We start from the raw sequence: 22,931 nt of genomic DNA on the forward strand, positions 1-22,931 counted from the left end.
GAAAAAAAATAATTGTATCGAAATTAATTTTTAACTAACGCGATTAGTTAGTAAAAATTATCTATTTTACTTTTACAATGTTTTTTAAATATTTCTATAAGAAATAAAATTTTGTAAAAGTCACGTTCATCAATTGCTAGTTAATGTAACAATGAGAAATATTTATTACTTCATCGTAATATCTTATTTAATAATTTTTATTCTATATTCTAGCTACGTTATGTATATATATTCATTTTTTTCTATTTCTAAATACAATAAATTGCAACATACATTTTCTTTGACCGAATAGAATCAAAAACAAATGAAAGTAAAAAATTATTATCATTTGTTTACAAAAATTTATTCACTTGGAGAAGATCAAATAGATTGGCAAAAATGATGATAGGTAATTAATATTTATAGTTTCATTATCTTTTTTCTTTATTTTGTCTTTATAATATGTCATTATCTATAGGTTTAACTTTTTAGCTTAACTATTTTCCTAGTTTAACCATTGTCTAAATATCTTGAAATAGCAGGACTAATTGAAGCCGATCTCGAGCGGAAGAAGATTTATCTTAATGGCGAAATATATCGGTTGAGCCATCCGTAAATCTACTATCAATGGATTTCATTGAAATAGCTCAATTACAGCATCTTCGATTTTACGAATGGCAGAAAATTTGCGATTCATTGCACATTTTATTATCCATCTGTTGAAACATGATTTATCAAATGTGCAATTTATCTTTCTATTTCTCGATATGATCCTACCAATTTATAATTATGAATAATGAATTATAACAATATTTGAGATAAATATATTAATTGTGATATATAAAGTAACCGATATATCGTGTTGATTATAATTTTTTATGAAGATAAAGTTTTATTTGGTAAATTCGAATGGAATGATTATGTAATTAAAAACAGGAATAGAATTTTAATAGGATTTTTGTAACAGATCGATTTTATGAAGTGAAACAATAAAACTGACAGCAAAAATAATTTATTGCTTACAGAATTGATAGTCAAAACTTTGCGTGACAATATTCAATAGATCTTAACTATCAGGCCATAGCATTTGGAATGTAAAAAACTTCATTATGCATTGGATTTAACAATAGTATTACGAAGTAATCTTTATTTGTCAAATCAAGCAAATGCCATACTTGATATATTTATTTGCATTTTATATAACGAAGGATTTGATAGAAAATTTTTATAAAATTTTACATCTATTTTCTATATTACAAATTTATAAATTACAAAATTTTTTTTACATATCTATATTAAATTTTTAAAATTACTGCAATTATAAATAATACAATGAAAATATCGATTATGTTATTTAAAAGTGAAACATAATTTTTATAAAATTTCGAGCTTCCAAATATTTGCCACTGTTTTCCGATTCGCCTCATTTTACTGCAAAGTGTAACGGCTATGGAAACTTCTACACTTCTACAAACGTGTTCTCGACTGTAATATCGAGCAATCGAAACTTGATCATTCCACTTGATCGTGGTACAAAACGCCGATTTACGTTTCTGCTTATGCAATCGAAAGAACAGACAGAAACGCGTAGTATTCCTTCTATGATTGATAACATCGATAAACGATCGATTTCGGTTTTCTGTGCATCCTTGTACATTATTTCTATCTCAAAAATAGTTCTATTATTTCAAGAATTATTAAAATATTTTGAAACTCTTGACAAGAACGATAAAGATATATCAGAAAAGAATGGCATAACAAGAGATATAAAAAGTGATGGAAATAATAAGAGATATGGAAAAAAAACTATGGAATCGAAACAGGAATTAAGAGGATATAAGAGATAGAACGACGTTGGAAGCGCACAAATAAATAATAGGGAAGAAATAGACATGAAATATGCGTTGAGATAATAGAGAAAGCGTGCAACGAAACGATAAATTCATCTCTAACGTAAATATTAAGTTTTTTGTTCTTTGGAATGAACAAAGAGGTTTATTAAAAATAATTGAAATATTAAATCGTAAAATTGCATAAATAAGCAAAAAGTTTGAAATCTCATTTGCAATTATATTTAAACTATCATCGATAAAATTTTAATTCGAATGGATAAATTATAAAAAGACAACGATTTATTATTATTAGTATAAAGGATACTAATGTGCTATCGATATAAGATGACAGAAAATTAAAAGAAGAAGGAAAAAGCATTAAGAAGAATGAAGAGGAAAGCAATGTTGAAAAATAAGTGCGAAGAAAATAAGTTGAAAGATCGAAAGGATAAGATCCAACGAGAAGAGTGACAAAAGTGTACGTAAGTAAATATATATATGTATATATATATATATATATATATATATATATATGTAAAGAAAGAAACACAAGAAGAAGGAACAAGAAACATAGCATGGAAGAGAGTAAGAATAAATCAGTTAAAGGCTTTATCAAGGATAAAAAGAAGAAGGATATAGAAGAGATGATCGTTGTAAAATAGAAACGGTTGATTGAGAATGTAGGGTAAAAAACGAAATTTATGGAAAGTTGGCGAGATGATGACGGTGGGTGCTGCCACCTGCGTGGAGGGCGTGGCGCTAGTTCTATCGGAGTTTAGTTTAACGAGAGCTTTGGCACGCGTCGCACAACTCTGGAGCAGCACTCGTGTCGCTTCGGCCAGCCGCGTGAGAGTGAGAGAGAGAGGGTGGGAGGAGCGCGAGAGGTGAACGATGGTGAAGGAAGAGAGAGGTGAGAAACGGTGAACGCGAGCAAGATAGAGAGAAAGGACAACGACGAGAAGACCAAGGGGAATACGAGACGGAAAAGGACAGATTTATAGAGCGGATTGAGTATATACGATAAGAAGCAGTGAGACGGGTGTATGAGTGTAGAGGAGAAGAGGATTGACGACGACGATGAGGAAAGAAAAGTAATGAACGCGAAGATGAATGAAGAACCATTCGGATGCAGTTGATATTGCGGCGATGAGGAAGGTTCCCGAGTGGAGGACGCGGTACGCGTTGGCGCCGCCAGAACGAAGGATAGCAGATTTGAAATCACAGTGCTGATCGTAGAGACGAGGAAAGCACAGAAGCGGCAGTGACCATGGCGCCCCTGCTCGCATGTAAACAGTGCTTCATGCTCGATGCACGCTTCGAGAATAACGTACCTAGTGCCAGCATTCTTACGGAGAATAAACATAGTTATAGTGGTTGTCACCGTAATCGTTATCGTTACTTCTCACGTTCCAGTCGATTTCCCCGAATCCGATGAACAACCATCGAAATCGCAATCGAGAAGTTGCCGAAAATATCGCAGACGTCCTGAGGCAAGACGGTATGGACGGTAGAGACGAGTCATGATCCTCGTCCTGCCGCGTCACCGTTATCCTCATCCTCGTCCTCGCCGTCGTCGTGGTGGTTGTCGTCGCCGCCGCCGCCGCGCGAAACCGTGCTCCGGTCGTTTGTGTTTGTTGATTCGTCGTCGATGCGTCGAACGTGTGTGCGCGTGCAAGACGCTGAACCGAACTTACGAACGACGGTTAAACGTGATTGATGCGTGACGCATTCAACTGATACCTAACAAGTGGTAACGAATCCGAGAAACAAGTACGTTTTTTTCCTCGACTTACTTTTTTCTTTTCTTTCCTGTGTATCTTTTACGAGATTTTCATTCGTGTTTGCTTATTTTCTTCGCATTCAGTGATAATCGAATAGTGATCGGAGTACAAAAAAGAAGCACATATAACCTAAACGAACATGTACCGTGAGAATAGCGCAAGAATAACGGTGTTATAACAAATATCATCAAATTTTACACGTGTGCAAATTCATCTTCAACCTTGAACCGTTATTCGTGCAAAGAAATTGTCTTGACCTTTTTCTTTTTTGAGAATTGGAATTGATCCGACACGCAAGAGTGAACATAGTCTGTTGCATCAATCGTAAGTGATTCTTATATTTTTTATCGACGTTTTATATTCTATCGTACTTTCCTCGAAACTCACACTAAGAAGGTTATTTGCCGTTAATAATCCTGTGTCGCATTGATTTTTGACAGAGATGTTTCTGTGGACGATCTTGTCGAGACAGATAAAACGAAATATCGTTATTAATGTTAAAATATTTTAATAATTTTATCGGTGAATTGAGGTTATTTTGATCAAACCAACTAGCTTATTTTCTAACGTATAACTTTTAAAATTTAACGACTTTCAACGACATAATTTCAACATCTAATTTTATAAATATTTTTTGGTATATATTTTTTTTTATTTTTTATTTAACAATAAGATTTTTCAATGAATTTTAATAGAAGAGTATAAATGAATATATAAAAATGCAGTGTTTTTAATAATTTCATTTAAAAGAAACGTAAAACGAATTTTACTTGTTTTATATTTTTTTCTCGTATATCGCAACTTCTTTTTGTGCTAATTTCAGAAATCTCTTGAAATTGCCGACCATTTTCAAATGAGTTCACAGCGTATCGAGAATCACAATTGCGAGATTCGATACTCGAATCGAATAGACAGGTGGCTCTGTGCAAATCCTTCGTAGACTTTCTTCAATGTGATTTCGATCTTCTTATTTTATTCGATGTTTTATAAATCTGTGATTTGATATGCCACTTTTTCGTTAAAATTGATATATGGTATATATTTTTTTTTTCACGTATTTTTTTTATATATAATAATATTATTATAATTTAAAATTTATTAGTTTGCAAAAAAATATTCGTTTATGAATAGTTTGAAAAAAAATTGGGGAGAATATATGTAAGCTTTTTTAAAAATATCGTGATGATATTACATAGTTGAACATGAATTTCAGAATCACTGTATTGTAAAATTAAAAAATTGTGATAAATCAATTTTGCCATAACAATCTTTTTTTATATGATTCAAAATGATTCAAATAATTGATTTTGTCATTTCTGATAGATTTGATTTTGAAATCTAAGTTTTATAAATTGCATGATTGGAAACAAATTCGGACGTTTCATTTTGCGATAATTTTATATTCTTGTATATATTTCATAATAATTCATCGTGATTTTTTTTATTGGTAATTTTAATATCGGTAAGTTATTCAAGTTACAAACTATTCGGATTAAAAATGAATTTTTCCTTTGATAAGCAAATTAATTTTTTTATTTATTATTATATGAATTTCCAACTGAAAATTCACGAGAATTATAAAAATTAATTATAACGCATAATTCCGTATATTTAATGGTTAATTAATTTAATTAAATATTTTCTCCGATCAAGTTAAAATATTTAAATTGACTACACGGAACAAAATGCGAGACGATTGGAAGATCGCGTATTGAAATTTCGTTTTTAAAATTTATGATAAAAGAATATATAGGATCGTGGCACATTTACGAAGATTTATTTTTGCTGAATTAGACGGTTAAACTTCCGATTGGGAGGCATAAATCCTAAAAGCTGACCGATCGATCGCGGCTGATAAAAGTCTCAGTCGCAAGACTTGGCGAGCTTCGGTAGCCCGAGTTGAGAGTTTTCGAGTTAAAATTATTAGCTTTCGACTTTCTCTACCGTGTCGATCTTCGGAAACTTTCCGGATGCTAGTTGCTTTCGACTCTATCCGTCGACTTCTTTTTCGTTGTAAAGGGAATCGATACGCTCGACGTCTCGACGCATCTTTCCAACTGTTCAGAGACTAGAGATATTCCGTGAAACTTGGAGAAAATTGTTGAAACTTTGTAAATGGATGTTTTGTCCTTAGATGAGAGAGATTAGGACGTGTCTGCCTGAAAAGTTTGATACTTGAGGATTATAGTTGATAGATACGAGGATCTCTTTCGGAAAATTGTTAAAATTGAGTCAAGAGTTTCCAATAAATTGTTGGATACGTATCGGTTTTCTCTACCGAGAGTTCTCACGAATTGAAAATTTTTAAATCAATTTTTTCTCAATCGAAACATATTTTACTTTATCTCTCTTTTCTCGAGAAATATGTCGATTAAATTGTTCAATCTCTGTCAATCTTTATCGGTGAATATCATTGATATAAATCTATAACTCTCATGTAAAAAAGTTGAGCAAATGTAGACAGATAACGTCGATAAAATATCGTATCATTAATATTTATCAATTACAATTAAGATATCTCGTATGAAGACAAATCTATGTGTAATGTCTAAATTTACACGATTAAAATCAAATATGAAGAATTGGATTATTTTAGTCGGAATAAATGAATGTTGAATTAAGAGAACGTGTAAAATGACGTTTTTTTTTTTTTTTTTTTTTAATCGATGAACAATTATTTAACCGACTCTCTGATCGTTCTGTGATGTTTCAGACGAATCTGGGGCCCGTTCGTGTTACGAAACGAGCCGCGAAATTCAGTGACTCGCACGCTTACGATAGAAAGAACGTGGTTCGTGCGAGTGTTAACACGCGAACGATCGATAAGGAGAATCGATCCGATCGTTGGGCAGTGAGGCAAGTCGATTGCAATGGTGTTGCACGAAGTGATGATCTTCTGCGTGATCGAATTCGGAAGAAACTCAACACCTCTGTGTTGCCCCCTGCTATTCACTCATACGTACAGAAGACTGAGGTGTATTATTCCGCACTCCAAACAACATATCGCTTATCCACCATAAGGTGAGTCATTTCTATTCATATATTTATTATATAATGAAAATTATCTCGGTACATTAATTCTCTTTTACAATTATATGTTATTATGTTATTATGATTGAATTATTACAATTTCGAGATTGTATATATCTAATTTCTGTCGATACAAAAAATTCGATCATGGTTTCAATGAACCAAGCTTCGTCGTAATCGCGATTAAATTTCGATGGGTTAACGATTTTGTAAATTATATATTACATATTTTTTCCATAGCGAAATCTTAATAGAAAGCCAATCGCTAATCGTATCAGTCGCAATAAAATTTGTTCATTCATGAGAACACGAGACGCGTTATTTTCGACAAAGGACGAATTCCTTTCGTTTTCTCTTTGTCTTCGTGATTTGTACCGTTAACTCGCAGAAATGCGTCGCGCGGTTATTTCCATCGATTTTTAAAACAAAGTAGCGTATCTCATGGAGCTCTAGAAAAGTCGAGGTCACGAGTTAGCCATTAAAAAATTAATTGTAGCATGCAATCTTAGCGTATTACCATTTACCTGTTGCGTGCTCGTGTCGACGTGTAAAAAGACGCGATGCGAATTGACTCGCGTTATCAACTGGGGATAAAATTATATAGCAGAAGAAAAATTTTTCGCAGATTAAAGATACGTTTAAGAAAGAATTGAAATTCAATTCTCGGCATTATTTCTTTATTTTAGTAATTGGTATTTTATGCTAATAATGTGGGACAATTTGTGTGCCGATAAAAAGATGGTGTAGGCAATAATTAATAATCAAGAATTATGAAAGAATTATAATCGACGAGTGATTAAAGTTCGAATTAACGCATCATTAAATTTGCAGTATAATGATAGATATAGTAGATCCGCAATTATAATATTCCGCTTTTGAACGATTTTCTTTTCTCGAACAAAAGGGGATTCTGGTGGATCGAATCCAGTATCGTACCAGTCCCACGGACGACGAAGCTCTGAGGTAGACGTGTCTAAAAGAAGTTCCGTGGGTCGACCAATCGAACGATATTTGTTAATCGTTGCAACGCCATTATGGGACAAACAACGCAGTTTACTCGGTTAACATCGTTTGCGCGGAAGTAATGTTTGCTTTCGTCAGCGACCCTTGCTTTAAACGAGATTATAGGCCGCAAAGGCGAGCTTTTATTTTTACCCTTATTCGTTCCGCAGATCGTGATCCGGCTAATAAACGTTTTCCGGATGCTATTCCAACCCTTTCTCGCGTGTACACTAAAAACCTGTGACATTTTTCCCCTAGGCGCGAAGCGTCCTATTTGTGTACACACATGTCCGTGTCATAAGTTTACCTTGTCTTTTCGTTGCATGAATTTTACAAGAGTTTTCCTATTTCTATCCTTCGAACAGAATTCGAGATGGACATTTTTCGAAAAAAGAGAAAAGAAACAACAACGAACGATACTTTTTACGATAAATATAGAATGTTTCTTATCTATAATAGAAAAGTAACAGATATTCTTCCTAAAAGATCGCTATCCTAACGTGATCGCTGATCTTTGCAACTTACCTCCAAAGTCATCGGATTTCATTATCCGTACACGTTTTCCCAGTGAATGAATCTTTGTGGAAATTCTGTTTTCTCGAATAAAAGGTTAGGTAGCTTTCGAAGGAACGACACAATTCGCGATCAAGCCTTTACAGAAACAGAAATATGAAGTATAAAGTCGATGTTTTATGACGTATGGATGAAAATTTGAAAAAAACTCAAAGCCAACTTTTCTCTCTTCGTTTGATTAAATTTTCAATCCATTGAAACTTTCTCGTACGTTGAAATAATTTATATATTTTATTCAACGATTTATATATTCAACGATTTGACTCTTTCTTTAACTTTTCGTCGAATAAATACGAAACGAACAACGAATGTATAAAACATCGAGTTTGATATTGGAAACTCAATAATTTTATACGTATGTGTTGTTTCATCACGTATTCGCAAAATTTTGAAATTATGTTGTTTTTTCTTTTTTTATATTTACACTTCTCCACCACACGTTTCTTCCCTCTTCTTTTCTACTCTAGTTGCCAAGTTTCGCGTAATATTTCCAGTTATATAATGATATTGACGATCTAAGGCCGTTAACGATGTCTCGCATATATATATATAGGCAACATATTGCACAACGGAATTATCACCGAATAATTATTGCACGTGACATTTGCATATACGCGCCACTCGGATCGCAGTTATTTTCGTTATTGTTCGCTGAATGTAATGTTGTTTCTAAACAATTGGTTTCCATTAGAATTGCGCGTCTCCACCCGCTTATATATCGCGCTCGACGGAGCACAGGATGATTAGCAACTTGCTTTCTATCCACTGTTTTAATCGTCATTTATGTTCATTCTATTCTATTAACCATGCGTGATTATTCTTTTTCGACGCGTCATGTTTATCGACGTATTTCTTTCGAAAAGAATCGTGTACGATTCGAACAAGGATAAGAAGTATCGTTTTAACGAGATAGATGAAAATTGATATCCTCCCAAACGAAACGAACATTTTATTGGATTTCTCGTTTCGCGATTATTTTTCCGATGAAATATTTTTTTTTTTTTTTTTTTTTTTCCGAAAATTGTTACCCTTCTTTTATATCAAATGTAAATATTCGAGTAAACAATGATTCATTTATTCGTTTCAATTTGTTCGGTTTTAATTGTTGCGGATGTGGAGAAAAAGAAGGAAACGAAGTCGCCGAAGGGGAATTGTATTTTTGCACCGAAACACTAGTTTCGTTTAATTACTTTTACTTTTCTCCCTCAAAGAGTTGGCAAAATGTCAAAAACTTTTTGTCCTTTCAGTCCATGCATCGTTCCACCATTTAGTTATATTTTTGTTGCAATTTTTTTCTTGCACGGGTTTTAAACATATTGTACGCGTGCTCGAAATATTTATCTATATGGAGAGAAATATAAGATTTTTTTCTTCCTTTTTTATTCGAAATTTTTTTAAGACAATGTAATTTAACGATAACGTCTTTACAATGTTTCCTATCTTTTAATTCATCATCCATATCGACATCGTATACATATTGTTAAAATATTCGTCAAATTGAATGTAAAATGTACATACGCGATTCGGTTGATTTAGGTTTTTCATGAAAATCGAATCGTTGAATTAACGAACAATCGTATTCACGACATTGATCGTTCGAGCTTAAATAATTATGAGACATTACGTAGAAAATGCATCATTTAGATATCGAGAATACGTGTCGATGAAATCTAATCAAACCGAGGAAGGGAGCATTTTCCATGAATTCGAATTTAGCGCGCGAATTTCCAGAAACTTAAAACGCTCTGATATTTTTCTTCGTTTTCGTAAACCGATACGAAATGATACGAGTTCATCGAATATTTTGACAATTATACGAATCGCAATTATTATTCGATACATTTTTTTTTTTTTTTGTAGAATTAATTCAAAAAATCCTGATATTTCCTTGTTCGCGAGTATTATTATTCTTTTTTCTCACGATATAAAACAGATCGAGATTTTTATTTTACTTTACCAACGATACTCGTCACGATGTTGTAACGATCTCGTGTATTCGAACATATCTTGTTTAACTTTGAAGTTTCATCGTCGAATGAAATTTTTTTGTCGCGTTAAAGAGGGTGCGTTCGCACGATATTTTCCCTATGTCTTAGAAGATGTTATCACAATGCACGACAGAAGCCTTTGTTTCACTTTTGACCCCTTGCATCTTGGTTGCTACTTGGACGGTTTTGGAATTTTTATAGCTTAAAGGAGAACATTCCGACGCTATGCATGTTTCGCGTCTTATCTTTCAGGATTTTTTAATAAAACTTGACGATAAATAGGATAAAGTAATCTGTTCCTTTCTTCAAAATGATAAAAACATCTAATTAATTATAGTTTTAACGTTCGTTTAAACGTACTTCTCGCGTAAAATCTTGCATCTGACTTTCGTAACGATCTTAATTCGGAGAAAATGTTTAATTATTAAACGATTAAATCGATTCTCATCGTAGTTTGTTGACCGATTCTATACTCGTTTGGACGAAGAATATAAATTCTTGAGTCGGCATTAACATTTGAATATATTTATTTGAAGAAAAGGGATGGAATTTTAATCGTGAGCTAGTTTATTCTCGCATATTTATGCGATTGATTCGAGGGTGAAAAAACATGGAATAGCGGAATTTTCACTTTCATTTTTCCAGTACACGATATTGAAATTGCAATTTTCGTTTTCCTTCTTCGATGCCATTGTTTTACAGGGAAACTCTTTGCTGCTTCGAATGCTACAAACATGTGTGCTTACGTAATTCTATTTCTAACAAAATTGAGTATAACATTCGTCAGAACTTTTTTTAACCGTATTTTCATCGTATTTATACACGTATATATATATATTTCTCTTTTTCGTACAATTTAGTTCGATGTTGGCAATTAAGTCGCAAAAATAATATTTTATCGAATGATTTTGTTTAAAAAGAAAAGAATCTAATTTTATAAATCGGAGTTTGATTTGTGATTTTTCGTTATCTGATATAACGTTATTTTATGCCAGCGTTAATAAATTTGTTCGAGCAGTATTACTTAAAAGTTTGCATCGCAGAAGATCGATCCACGAGCTGTTAATCTTCCAACATCGTACATCTTTAATGCGTTATCACGTTATCACGCATACATATATCCCTTGTCTATAACTATAATGCGAGTTACCAAAAAATTCCTACATATTTAACGATAACGCTTTTTGTAATCAACACTTTTATCGATATACGATTACAATTGATAATTATAATGAATAATTGAAATACCGTACACGTAACGAATCATGGAACGAGCGTTAGAAGAAATACAATTCGTCTGACATTTGTAAAATCGTAGGTGGGATGTCCGTTTCGATGTCCGATTCGCGGATATATCGGGGATAGCCAGGCTTTGTTTTCGTTGTTGCGGGTTTGATAATTCGGTGTGCGGGCTCGTTAACATAATAGGGGTTAATTTCGAGACAATGGATTCGCTTGGCGTATAAACTCGAATTTTTGGCATCGGTAGTCGGGAAAAATGACAATTAGCCAGATTTAACGAAGTAATTTCTATCCTCTCGACATTGAGAATATCGGAGGGTTGAAAATCGGAGCGTGGAAGGAGTTAAATCATCCGAGAAAGAAGTACGATGATATGCTACTTGTCACGATAACCTAATTTTAAGATTCCGAAATTTATAACACGGGATCCACATGTTCCGCGCTCTGCCATGATTTATCGACGTGTAATGTTCTAAAAGTCAACGGTGTTTCCATCTTCCCTTTTTATCCTTATCCATGAATTCATTTTTCTAAAAAAAAATCCTTTTCGCGAATGGGAGAAGAAAGGAAGTCGTGGAAATTTTTTCAAATTTTCTAGCATAAATATCGTTTAAATTGCTTGAACGTTTTGTTTACGAATGCGTATAATAAGACTCGATAACAAGATAAAAACGATACGATTTATGTTGCTTTTTAATTAGAAAAGTGTTTGTTGATAATTGAAGTCACCGATGTTCTTTTTCTCGATCAATTGTTACGCTTTCTACAACTTTTAATTAGATGTCACTGTTGCTTACCAACTTTGCGGTATCCACTATTCTCTGCCCGCTGCAATTATTTTCTTTGTTGCGATACATTTGAATTGCCAATAATACGTGGAATATCACGACTATTAGGAAACGAATAATTTAAGACGAAAAGAAGATAGATTCCTATAATGTTTTAAGGTAATATTAATAACGTTGTCGTATATATCCGATAATGAAATGATACGCTCGTTTGAAAGAACGAACAAAGTAAAACGAAATCTTTTCTATAAGCGTTTTCGTTTTCGTTGCAAAGATATTCGACGAAATAATATTCTCGAATAACATTTAATATCTATGATGGTTCTATTGTTTTTCGTTTAAAAGGGATAAATAATAATTGCACATTTACCGACCTGTTCGAACTCTCGAATCCAATCTCGAATACGATGCCATAAGATTCGAGCTATTTCAAAGACGGAATTTAAGACGGTCTCTTGGTTCATCTACTCATTAAAAGATAATTAGTGATTAAAAGTTAGTCGACAGGGGTTGAGGGCTTTTGCGACTTTTTGCTCGAATTAATCTCGAGAGGGTTTGATCACCGGTTCATTAACGAAAAGAATCGCGATTGCTTAACGAGTTTTTAGAAATTAGAAATTTTTTTCTCTCGAATGCGAGGATTTTGTATCGTTCAAGTAATTACAACGGTTCACGCGATCAATGTTGAATCCACAAGTGGGTAACGAGTGTAAATATTTGTACATCACATGCGATATCACATTGACGAGAATAACTTTCCCATCTTTCCGTTTCTTCTTCGTATCGAAGTTTTCTCCCACGATTTCGTAATTGGATTCAAAAATTCTATTTCCCTTTTATCATTTTTATTTTGCGCGTATAACGGCAATAAGTTGTGAATTACGTATTTCTAAAAAGTAAAATTCGAAGTTGATCGAATTTTTCTTCCTTCTTAACAAGCGCGTGAAACGACGTTATCCTTTCATTGTTATTCCATTTATATTATTTCTTTCCTGGTGCAGAGGGATTAATAGATCGGAATAAGTTTTCGGAAGAAGTATTCGATTCGTAGACGTGACAAATAATTTTTTTCATTTTATACGTTGAAATTTAATATTTATTTTTCAATCGTTGTTTGATATAAATCAGGATATTTAGATCAGGTTACATAGGTATACTTTTTAAATACGAAACAGCGCAATACGTTTCGAGATAGCAACGTTGAAAATTTCTAAGTAAAGAAACCACACGGTAGGATGTAAAATGATACGGCGAAACTACTAGTGGAATACTAGTGGAGCTTACGCGATAACCTTAAAATAAAGTTTTTTTACGCAGTATAAGATACATATAACGAAACATTTTCGATTGTTGCTAATTTCAGATTCCGACAGCAATGCGTATTATCTTATTGGCATTATTTTCTCATATGTATTTGTACATATATCTATCTTTTCTCCTTTCCTTTCCCTTTCATAATCCTTTTCTTGCAAAAATTGGAAGAATCGTGTGGAAAAATCGTACGACAGCTGTAAAAATTTCTCAAATTCAACTTTTCGTGTAACTAACGTCACATAAAATTCATATTTATCCTCAACTACTCTCCTTTTGAAGTTAGCGGCGAACGGCATTATATTATTCGAGATTCATCGTTTCGTTCGTTCACCGCGAAATGAAACGATCCAACGAATTTCAATTTTTTTTCCATTCGGAACGCAGAGCAGCCGGTCTTGGCTTCGTTAGAAAAAACGCAAGATGTCTTTAAAAACGACGATATTAGTTGGTTGTTTCGTAGAATCGATACGAAAATGGGGAAAATAAATTGGGGAACGCGTTACGCAATAGTGATGGTGCGTAGTGATGGATAGGTAAGTTGGCGAAGTAGACCGCGTGGCTTCTGGCTGGAAGTAGAAAGGGTCGATAGCCCTGCTCGTACGGCGCTCGCGCCATCCGCATACCGTACACAGTTACGAGAGCGTAGACGCGCGAGCGCACGGCTCTCGGTGTACACAGTAGCCATAGCTTTTCAATCGGTCCTCCTCGTGCCCATGTCTACCGCTTGCCCATTGTTATGCGACCCGGCTATCTCGAAATCGCGTACCGATTTCATTGCTTCGAGCGGTATTCTGTCTCGTATTTTCTGATCTTATGCCGATTCTCTCCATTCTCGCTGTAGTGATTTTAGAAATTTTGCGGAGGTGTGTTGAAACGCGCGAAGGAAGGAAACGAATATTCGATAGGGAGATAAAAGTTTGATCGTAGATTGGTTTACTTTCGGAGGACGTGTTTCCAGGCAACTAGTAGATTTACACGATCATTGGCAATTTTTCAAATCAAATTGAATCGAAACTTAGCGATATACCGACGATATATACGGATGATGAATCGAGAAAATCGAGAGGAAATAGCGTTTTCAATTCGTTCGAATCGTCGTGTCGAGTCGAATATTAACTTGCGGACAAAAAGTAAAAAAATATTGTGATTCGCAATAACGAAGCATAAATCCCCTCCTCCCCCTCCCTCCCTCCTCCCTGATTCTCTGTCGTATTAAAATAGAGCGCGAAAAGTTGAGTGTATATATATATATATCTCGCTTTATCATCATTACCAGTGTCTGGATTTATCGGTAATGTGGTTTCGGGATATTGCGTAGAGCTAGGAGAAATTCCCCTAGAGGGAAACGTGACGAGACTAGACGAGGTTAAGGGACTTACGATAAGGCAAACTGGTTGCTCCAACTTGATCCTTCCACGAAATACGATTGGAAGCGGAAAGTGACGTTTTTGAATGGTCGATCGGCCAATATTGGTCGGAAAGCTTATAAGTGAATGATGAATAAAATTGTAAACGTTAGTTATATATCGATGTTAAAGATAACTTTCATGGATTTTTCTCTTTTCACTTTGCCAATAAACTACTCGTAAATTCGCGCAATTGTAACGAATCGAGCACCGCGAACGTTTTTTTTTTTTTTACTCGAGAAAAAGCTCAAGTTTTTTCATCTTTTTATCTGTTTCTATCGGCTTTTTCTCCCGTTTCATTAAGTTCGAGTTCCTTTTTTCTCACATCACGTAAGAGATAAAGTTATCGATAAATGTAAGTCGTTGCTCCGTACAAATGATTTTAAATTAATGAATTCCCGCTGTTGGAAGTTGTTTCATTTCAGAAAAAAAAAAAATAGGATTTGAATATTTTAAAATTATTTTCGCATTTCGATAAATCGACGAATTAACCTTTACGAATTAATTTTACATGGAAAATTCTAATAAACGTAGAATGTGTAGAAAAAATATATCGTAAAATGTATTTTCTTGTTTGAAAGCAAAAATATAGAAATGTTCATCGACGTCTCTAATTTCACGTTACATCGTATTGTGTTACCATTGTATGATTCTATGCTATAATGGAGTTTACCGAAAACGTTCATTTCTGCCATATTTCTTTCTTCCTCAAGATTGCATTCGATATATATATATATATTCTTGAAAATTCTACGACGATATGCATTTTTAAAATTTATTTTTTTTCTTTTAACTACAAATATGGCGTTAATACAAGAAAATAATACACGTCAGTTTTAAACGACTCTCCTTCCTCTAATATTTGGTACGCCGCTGTTATTCGACTCGTTACTCGATCGTGTGTTCAGTTTAGAAGTTTGGTTGAGAAAATAAATGGATTACGTAGCCTATCGCGGTTTTAAACCGCGACAATTTGATTACATAATTTCACCATGGGACAACGTACTTGACGCGAACATCGTTATTCATTTTCCAATTGCGCGAAAAGAATAATTAAAAAAAAATTATTCAAAAAATGTGACAAAACACACCTTGATTGACAACTCGTACTCGTAATCGCGGTTTCAAGCTTAACGTTTTCAAGAATAACGAGACGAATAAATACGTTCTTTATCGACACTTGTCGATGTCGAAGGGATTGTCGTTTATTTTCCATTTATACTTACTTATTCGTTGAATAATTCATTTAATTTTTTTCTTTTTTCATCGAAGTGAAAACGAAACGAACAAAATAAAAAAGTGCGAAGGAAAAAAAAATTCTTTGTCGCGGAAACATTTTCCACAGTTTAACGGGAACACGGAGCAAGTCTGGGATAAAGGGCAGTCATTCGGTTGACAAGCGGGACTTGTTGAATATCGCATTTAATATCGCGAGAATGCCGCGTGCGTTGGCCAGACAATCGAACGAGTACACAGGCGACAAAACATTTTTATGAACGAACATAAAACGCGTGAGTCGCGGCCGGTTCGCATCAATCGTTCTCGGGGCGAGCACACGATCGATCGGTAGAGAAGCAACCGAGTGAGAAAGAAAAAGAGAGAGAGAGAGAGAGAGAGAGAGAGAGAGAGGTTGGAAAAGGTGAAATCTTGGTTGATGCAAGGTTGACGCCTTTACAAAGCGAGGAACACTTGTTGCCCGGCTGGGCTCGTCAACCTCGTCGAGTGTCTCGTGCGTGAGACAACACCGCGTAAATAATTTCACGCCACTTTTCACGACCCTTACTTAGAATTCGTATCCTATTCGTATCCCAGCCTTTGCACAACGATGGCACAACTTTCCGCGTAACGGTCGGCTCGGTCGAAAGAATATTGGATGCGAGATCGTGGTGCGAATTCTGCTCCGCAACGATCGATGGATCGCGCGTTCGATCGTTGGTGGATGGATACAACGCATCAACTCTATTATCGTCCATTGATATTTGACTCGTGAAAAATGAGAGTTTGGAAAAATGAAAAAATATGACGGAACGGGTTAGAGGAAAGTTGACAAATTGGGAACATGATTGAGAACGGCACATCAGAAATTGGATTATTAACCAGTTCGATTTAAAGGATCTTGTTTTATCTGCTTCCGTCAAAGTTTTACCGATGAAATTCCGCCATGGCTCTCGTTCGGGGAGAGAGGGAATGCTTACCTTGACCTAAAACAATATCGGTTCGTTTTCTGTTACTATTATTATTGTCACGAATCGAAATGCAGAGAAATTGTTGAGAAATTTGTAATCCGAAATTCGACAAACGAAAAAGAGAGAGAAAAAGGAAAACGATTAGAATCAAACGGTTTAAAAAAAAATTGTTTCGTCAAATTTACACGTTTCTTTTCTGCTTGATTTCGAAAAAAAATGTGCGAAGACGAACGCGCAGAAAATCTATTGGTTGGTCGAATAGCGGGACAACGCTATGTCGCAATCGTAAATTGTGTATGCGAGCAATTTCATTACTAGGAACATTGTACAACCATAGCTAGCTAGGTAGCCACCGTTACTACTGCTCTAACCGGTTATCGGCGTAATGTAAGTCCTATTGCGTTTAATTATTCACTCGGCTCCCTCGTAAATTAAAGGGAAGGGTGTGTCAACGAAACGTTAATGTCTCGTTGAAACGCAAATTCTTTCGTATTATTACTCGTTATTATCATTTATTTACTCCTCGTCCTTCGATTTTTCCAAACGAATTTGTATGTCCAATCCACGGAATCCACGAGTTTTTTTTCTCTTTTCCGAAAGTAAAAGTAAAAAAAAAAAAATATAAATATACACGATCGATGCACGCACGGTCAAAGCTTGACATCATCGCTTCTAAGAAAAAAATATCTCTGCCAATTCTGTCGTAAATTCTCGAAAACTGGAACGAAGAATCGAGAGAATCGGAAAAATGACGCGAAGAAGTTAAGCTTGGGCGAATAAATTTGATCCACTCGTGGTATAAATCCCCAACGTATTCGCTTCGATCGATTAAACATCTCGTAGGTAGTAAATTCCGATCCGTGAAAGTAATATTTGTATAATAGCCTGTAACGGTGTTCGCGTGACGACAAGGTTTTTTTCGTAATTTCATCTCTGTTCGCCACAATATTTCGGCCTCGAATACGTTCACCAAATGTGCACGAATTACAGTTAAGTGTAATCCAATGACGTTGAATGTAACTGATTTCAATTACTCTACACGGCCCCGTTAAATTCGCACGGGACGGGAACGAATTTCTGCATGCTTCTACTAATTTGACGCGCGCAACTTTAATAACCTGTTTATGCTTTCTTTTCGTTATACGATTTTTTATCAAACGATAAATAGACGATTATACCCGAATATTTAAATTTCGTTTTAGTAAAAAAATCCTCGAATTTTCATTTATCAACAAGATAACATATTTACAAAGATATTTTCGTAATCGTTCGTTGTCAAGATTCACTTTCCCGACACGGTAAATAAAACAGATGCATCGAATTACAACGAACGTGACGCAAAGAAGACGGAAAGAAGTATATGGAATAACAGAATATGGGGAGCACGATGTTTATCGATGCGTTTAAACGAGGATTAATGCCAATCGCGGAGAGTGACGGACACAATTCTCTAATTGTAAGTATCTCGGCAAATTACTGTACGTCAATTAAAAAGTCAGCCTACTATGAAATCGTAATACGACTTTCATTCATTACGTGAGAATGGAATCGAACATCGGGGGGGGGGGGGGCCCTAAATAAACTACTGTGGCGTTGATTAATGCAGTTCTCGTTTCCATCCACCTTTGGTTAGATAGCGATAACCGTTGCGTGCACGTGATCATGTTCCGCGTATCAAATATTGATGCGGATCTATCGCTCGATTATCTTCTTTCGCGATAAATCGAGCATTAAGATGTAAAGCAAAGAAGATACGATATAGAGGAAAAAAAAAAAAAAAAAAAGAGGGAAAAGAATCGATGAAAGTTTCTTTGAATGAAAATATTTGTCCGATTTCTTTTCTTTCTTTTGTCTTTTTTTCTTTTTTTTTTTTTTTTTTTTTTTGCAACGTAAACACGATGCAAGACTCCGTACGAAGATGAATCGAGCTGTAAGCACGAAGATTTACCAGATCGAATCCCCTTAAGACTAGCATTTCCCTGGACACGAACCACCGTTCTCTATTCGTTTACAGTAGATACGGGGGGTTGGACAGGTTTCGAATTGGATTAGTCAGCCAAGTACGTGATGGCTCTACCGACCTTCTACCCTTCGATCCCCCGGCCGGAATGCTTACCGACAATCCGCGGCAGACGACTCGAGTCCCGACTCTTTTTCCACTCTTTTTTTCTTTCGTCGATACTTTTCCAAGATTTTCAACGTGTGTATCGCTTCGAGTATCCCGAGCGTAACGATTATCTTATGCGCTAATTAAGCGCTACCTTGTTGCTCCGTGACTCCTTCGACACCGTTCGTCCGAGGTTTACGGGCTCGGCTTACGCTCCACGGGTCAGGGTAAATCATGTGACGTCATAACAGGGTGTGGTGATTTACGCGAGACATCACGGCTACCCTTGCACGTCTCGCAATTGGGCCATCGTGCGACCGCTTTGCTCGCCATTCCAATTTCTCACCTTCCTCCCTCCGTCGTTTTCCCTCGCTCTTTTCGACGCCACGAGACTCGTCGACTTCTCCTTTTCCTCCGTCTTAATCTTTCTAATATCCACTCTTCGCCAATTTTCATTCCTCCTCTCTTGGCGCGCGCGCGCGTTTTTCAAATGTTTTCTCGCTTCCGGCTATTTGCCATTCCCACGGAAGATTCGTGTCCGAGAACGAAAAATTCTCGTCGTCGATTTACACGGTCGTTTAGCTAGAAGCTAGGATTGATAGAAAGCGTATTATAAACGAATTTAATTCGGACATCGACATAATTTTGAAAGTTTAGAATAATAACTTTCGCTCCTCGATTCCTTCGAATTTCAAACCTCTGAGCTTAATTCTCGCGCTTGGATATCTTAGTTAGAAGTTTGAATTAATCGAATACAAGATACACGAGATTCTTTGCGCGAAAAAGGATTGTGTATTTAATCGATCGATGGTTTTTTTTACGTATAGAAAATATTAATTACGCGTGTAAAGAAGCAGATTTTGGAAAAATTATTTGAGAAAAAGACTCGTTCGAACGTAATAAGGTCCTTTTACTCCTCCCTTCCAAACGGAGACGGGAAATAGCGATTCCTACTTAATTAAAGTATGGCAGGAACGAATCCCTTTCTAGAGCGTACGATTATATTACGACGCAATTATCCACAAGATAATGGAATATTTGGGTTAGAATATTGGCGCGCTTCTTTGATTCGTCCATGTTCCATCGTGGTTCCATCGTTTCGAGCGTGTTGCGGGCACGCGTAAACGGGCATAAAGCGTTAAAGCGGTGGCGGGAAGGGAATCGGTATATTTGTACGTGTGCTAGGCTTGTCTAACACGCGCATACTACCAACCGCAGACTTAATTGTCTGCCCGTTTGTGTTCGTCCAATTCGCGCACACCGTGTCTTATCGTATGCATTTAGGCCGGCGTCCCAACCTTCGTTAACGATCGCTGGAAATGCAGATTTTTCTTTTTTGCTCGAGATGAAAAACAAGAACGTGGTCTCACGCCAGGAATTTGCCACCGAGCTTCTTTCCTCTCTTCCTCGTTTCCTTCCTTGTTGGGGAAAGCCTGCCGAGTTGATAAGAAGTTTGGAGCAGCGGATAAACAGCGTCAACCGTTTCTCAACCTTCAACGACTTCTTTTATCGCGAGAACTGGAACGGTGAGATTTTTGCTCACGATCTACTTCGAATTAATCAAGGATAAAACAATTATGGAATATCGTTGCGTAAAAAAAAGTAAGGCAAAAGAGCGGAGGTTAAAGCGAAAGAACAAATTCTTTCGAAAGCCTAGCAAAATGAGATCCTTCCGTTTCTTTCTCGTTCTTTATTCTTCCTTCTTTTTCCTCCCTTTTCCTCCTCCTTTCGCCTCCGTCGATAACCCTCGATTCTTCACGGAGCGCTTCGCTCCCTTCGCTTTTAATTTCCTTTCGATCATGCGATTTTTTACGGAGAATCGTCCGCGATCGAATTCTTTTCGATATTAAAAAGCTGGAAAGCCTCCCTTCGAGTGGACGATGAACTTGAAAAAAGTTTTCAAACGAGAGAATCGTCGGAAAGAAAGTTTTATTTGGAAGAAACGAATCTGTGCACGGAATTTTTTTAGATATTTCTAAAATTTACTCGCAAAAGGCTGACGAATAAATAAATATATCCTTCGAGCGAAAGAAACCGCCGATCATTTTTTTAACCAACGATAACGAACGATGTTATTACACGCGCTACTTCTTTTTTTTTTTTTTCTATAATAATAAGTATTTTTCACAACGAGTTTTAATAAAAACCAACTTCGTTATCCTTCGATAAAGCGAAGAATCTTGGTCTGAAATCTCTCTCTGAAATACCCAAGGCCTTCTCGAGTGTGTATTTTTAGATTATTTGATAGATGCAATCTCGATCGAAATTATACACCGAACGTGTACGCCGGATTAGAATTAATGGAATACGAAGGAACGACCTTGGGAACGAGCCCGTTTCAACAACCATTTATCTACGAATTTCACGCGGTGCGCTTTGTTTACGAAATTTAAATAATTCGCGAAATAAATCGCGAATCCGCTTCGATGACCAAGGATGATAATTCGTGCGTGACACGAACCTATTAATGCCCGTTCTACCGATTAATTTCTATTCCTGTTACCACGATCGCAAGCTTGAATTTAAATCTATTTAAAATTAGCCCAACTTATTTATCAATCCTTTCTTAATATAGTTTCTTAATATCGTTTTTTTTTTTTTTCCAACTTTCGCCCAAAAATAACTTTCGTTCTCGATCTGCGTTACGTTTCGATTACGTCGAGCTTACTTTCGAGCGTAAAGACGATGTGGAGGAGAAGAAAAGAGTTGGAGGAGGGAGAAAAGATTCGGAATTACAAGTTAAAATTCGAACGAGGACGAGGAGTAGTGGTTTGGAGCGAGTAGCAAGTTCTCCAGGGTCTCATTTATTCTTCTCGCGGTAAGAATCAACGCTAAACATTCTTGCAAAAATTCGTCCTTTATCGCGAGCTGTTCACCGTTCGGGGATTAATTATAATGGCCCTGAACAGAGAAAAATACGCGGTTTTCTGGCGCAACCGAGCAAAGCCTTTTCGAGCTACGTTTCATTCCCTCCCCCCTCCTTTTGTCTCCACCTTTCTTTTTCCACTTCTTTTATACTTCGCTCCGTGAAAATCCATTCGCGTTGTAAAAATTCGCTCGGCGAAATTCCTTTCAAACTTTGCCCTCCATCGCGCACCCATTCGATTCGTTTCTAAAACGATTTCGATCGTCAACCGTTGACGCACGTACAACAGACCTCTTCCGAAAAGGTGGAGTAGTAGTATTTTTTTCCCGTCGAAATTAACGCGTTCACTTTTATCCCTTTTTGCCCTGGGTGTTTTCGCGCATACGAGCCCTGCTGTCTGGCCCTGTAATCTCTTGGCACCGACCAACCCGACCAATCGTCTGCGTTCGTTGCGACCTAACTATAATTCGGATATGACCCGTTGGCGCAACCCCGTTGACAGTCGTTATACCATTGGTCACGTGCCAAACGTATGGGGCAAAAGGTTGCTCCAAACTCGTTCATTTTCCACGCCTTGCTTAACTTTGCCCACTTTGTCTAAACGTAACGCTCGCTCCTTTCTTCTTCTTCTTCTTTTCTCCCACCAGCTTGCTGCCATCTCTGATTCTCGTTCGATCTGATCTATCCCAGCCACGGTCGTATATACGAACGGTCTCGAAAAGGTGAGTGTAAATTACAGCTTGTTACTCCGGTGAGAGGTTTCGAGAACGAGATAACTCGAGCGAAACGTACAGTTGTGGGTCAACCTGTCGCTTATTAGCTTGGCACGTGTTGGTA

At 36.1% G+C, this 22,931-nt stretch overlaps 1 protein-coding gene and 1 long non-coding RNA gene across 3 annotated transcripts in view; both read left to right on the plus strand.

Moving 5' to 3' along the window:
- Positions 1-306: 306 nt before the first annotated feature.
- LOC147657697 (uncharacterized) lies at positions 307-834 on the plus strand. The gene is made up of 2 exons (XR_015291873.1): positions 307-388; positions 519-834. It is a non-coding gene; the product is annotated as an uncharacterized LOC147657697 (long non-coding RNA).
- Positions 835-2,615: 1,781 nt separating this feature from the next.
- The window catches only part of LOC100868226 (popeye domain-containing protein 1-like), a 42,760-nt gene continuing 22,444 nt past the window's right edge, over positions 2,616-22,931 (plus strand). Inside the window, exons 1-3 of one of the 2 annotated variants that reach the window (XM_086907453.1) lie at positions 2,616-3,581; positions 3,676-3,916; positions 6,306-6,613. The gene's annotated coding sequence lies outside the window, so the exon portion shown is untranslated. The remainder of the gene's footprint in view (positions 3,582-3,675; positions 3,917-6,305; positions 6,614-22,931) is intronic. The other variant, XM_086907454.1, reaches the window with a different exon arrangement.

Source organism: Apis florea, unplaced genomic scaffold, assembly GCF_048593485.1.
Source record: "Apis florea isolate Af1SG1 unplaced genomic scaffold, ASM4859348v1 contig_2897_pilon, whole genome shotgun sequence".
In the NCBI taxonomy this organism is placed as follows: domain Eukaryota; kingdom Metazoa; phylum Arthropoda; class Insecta; order Hymenoptera; family Apidae; genus Apis; species Apis florea.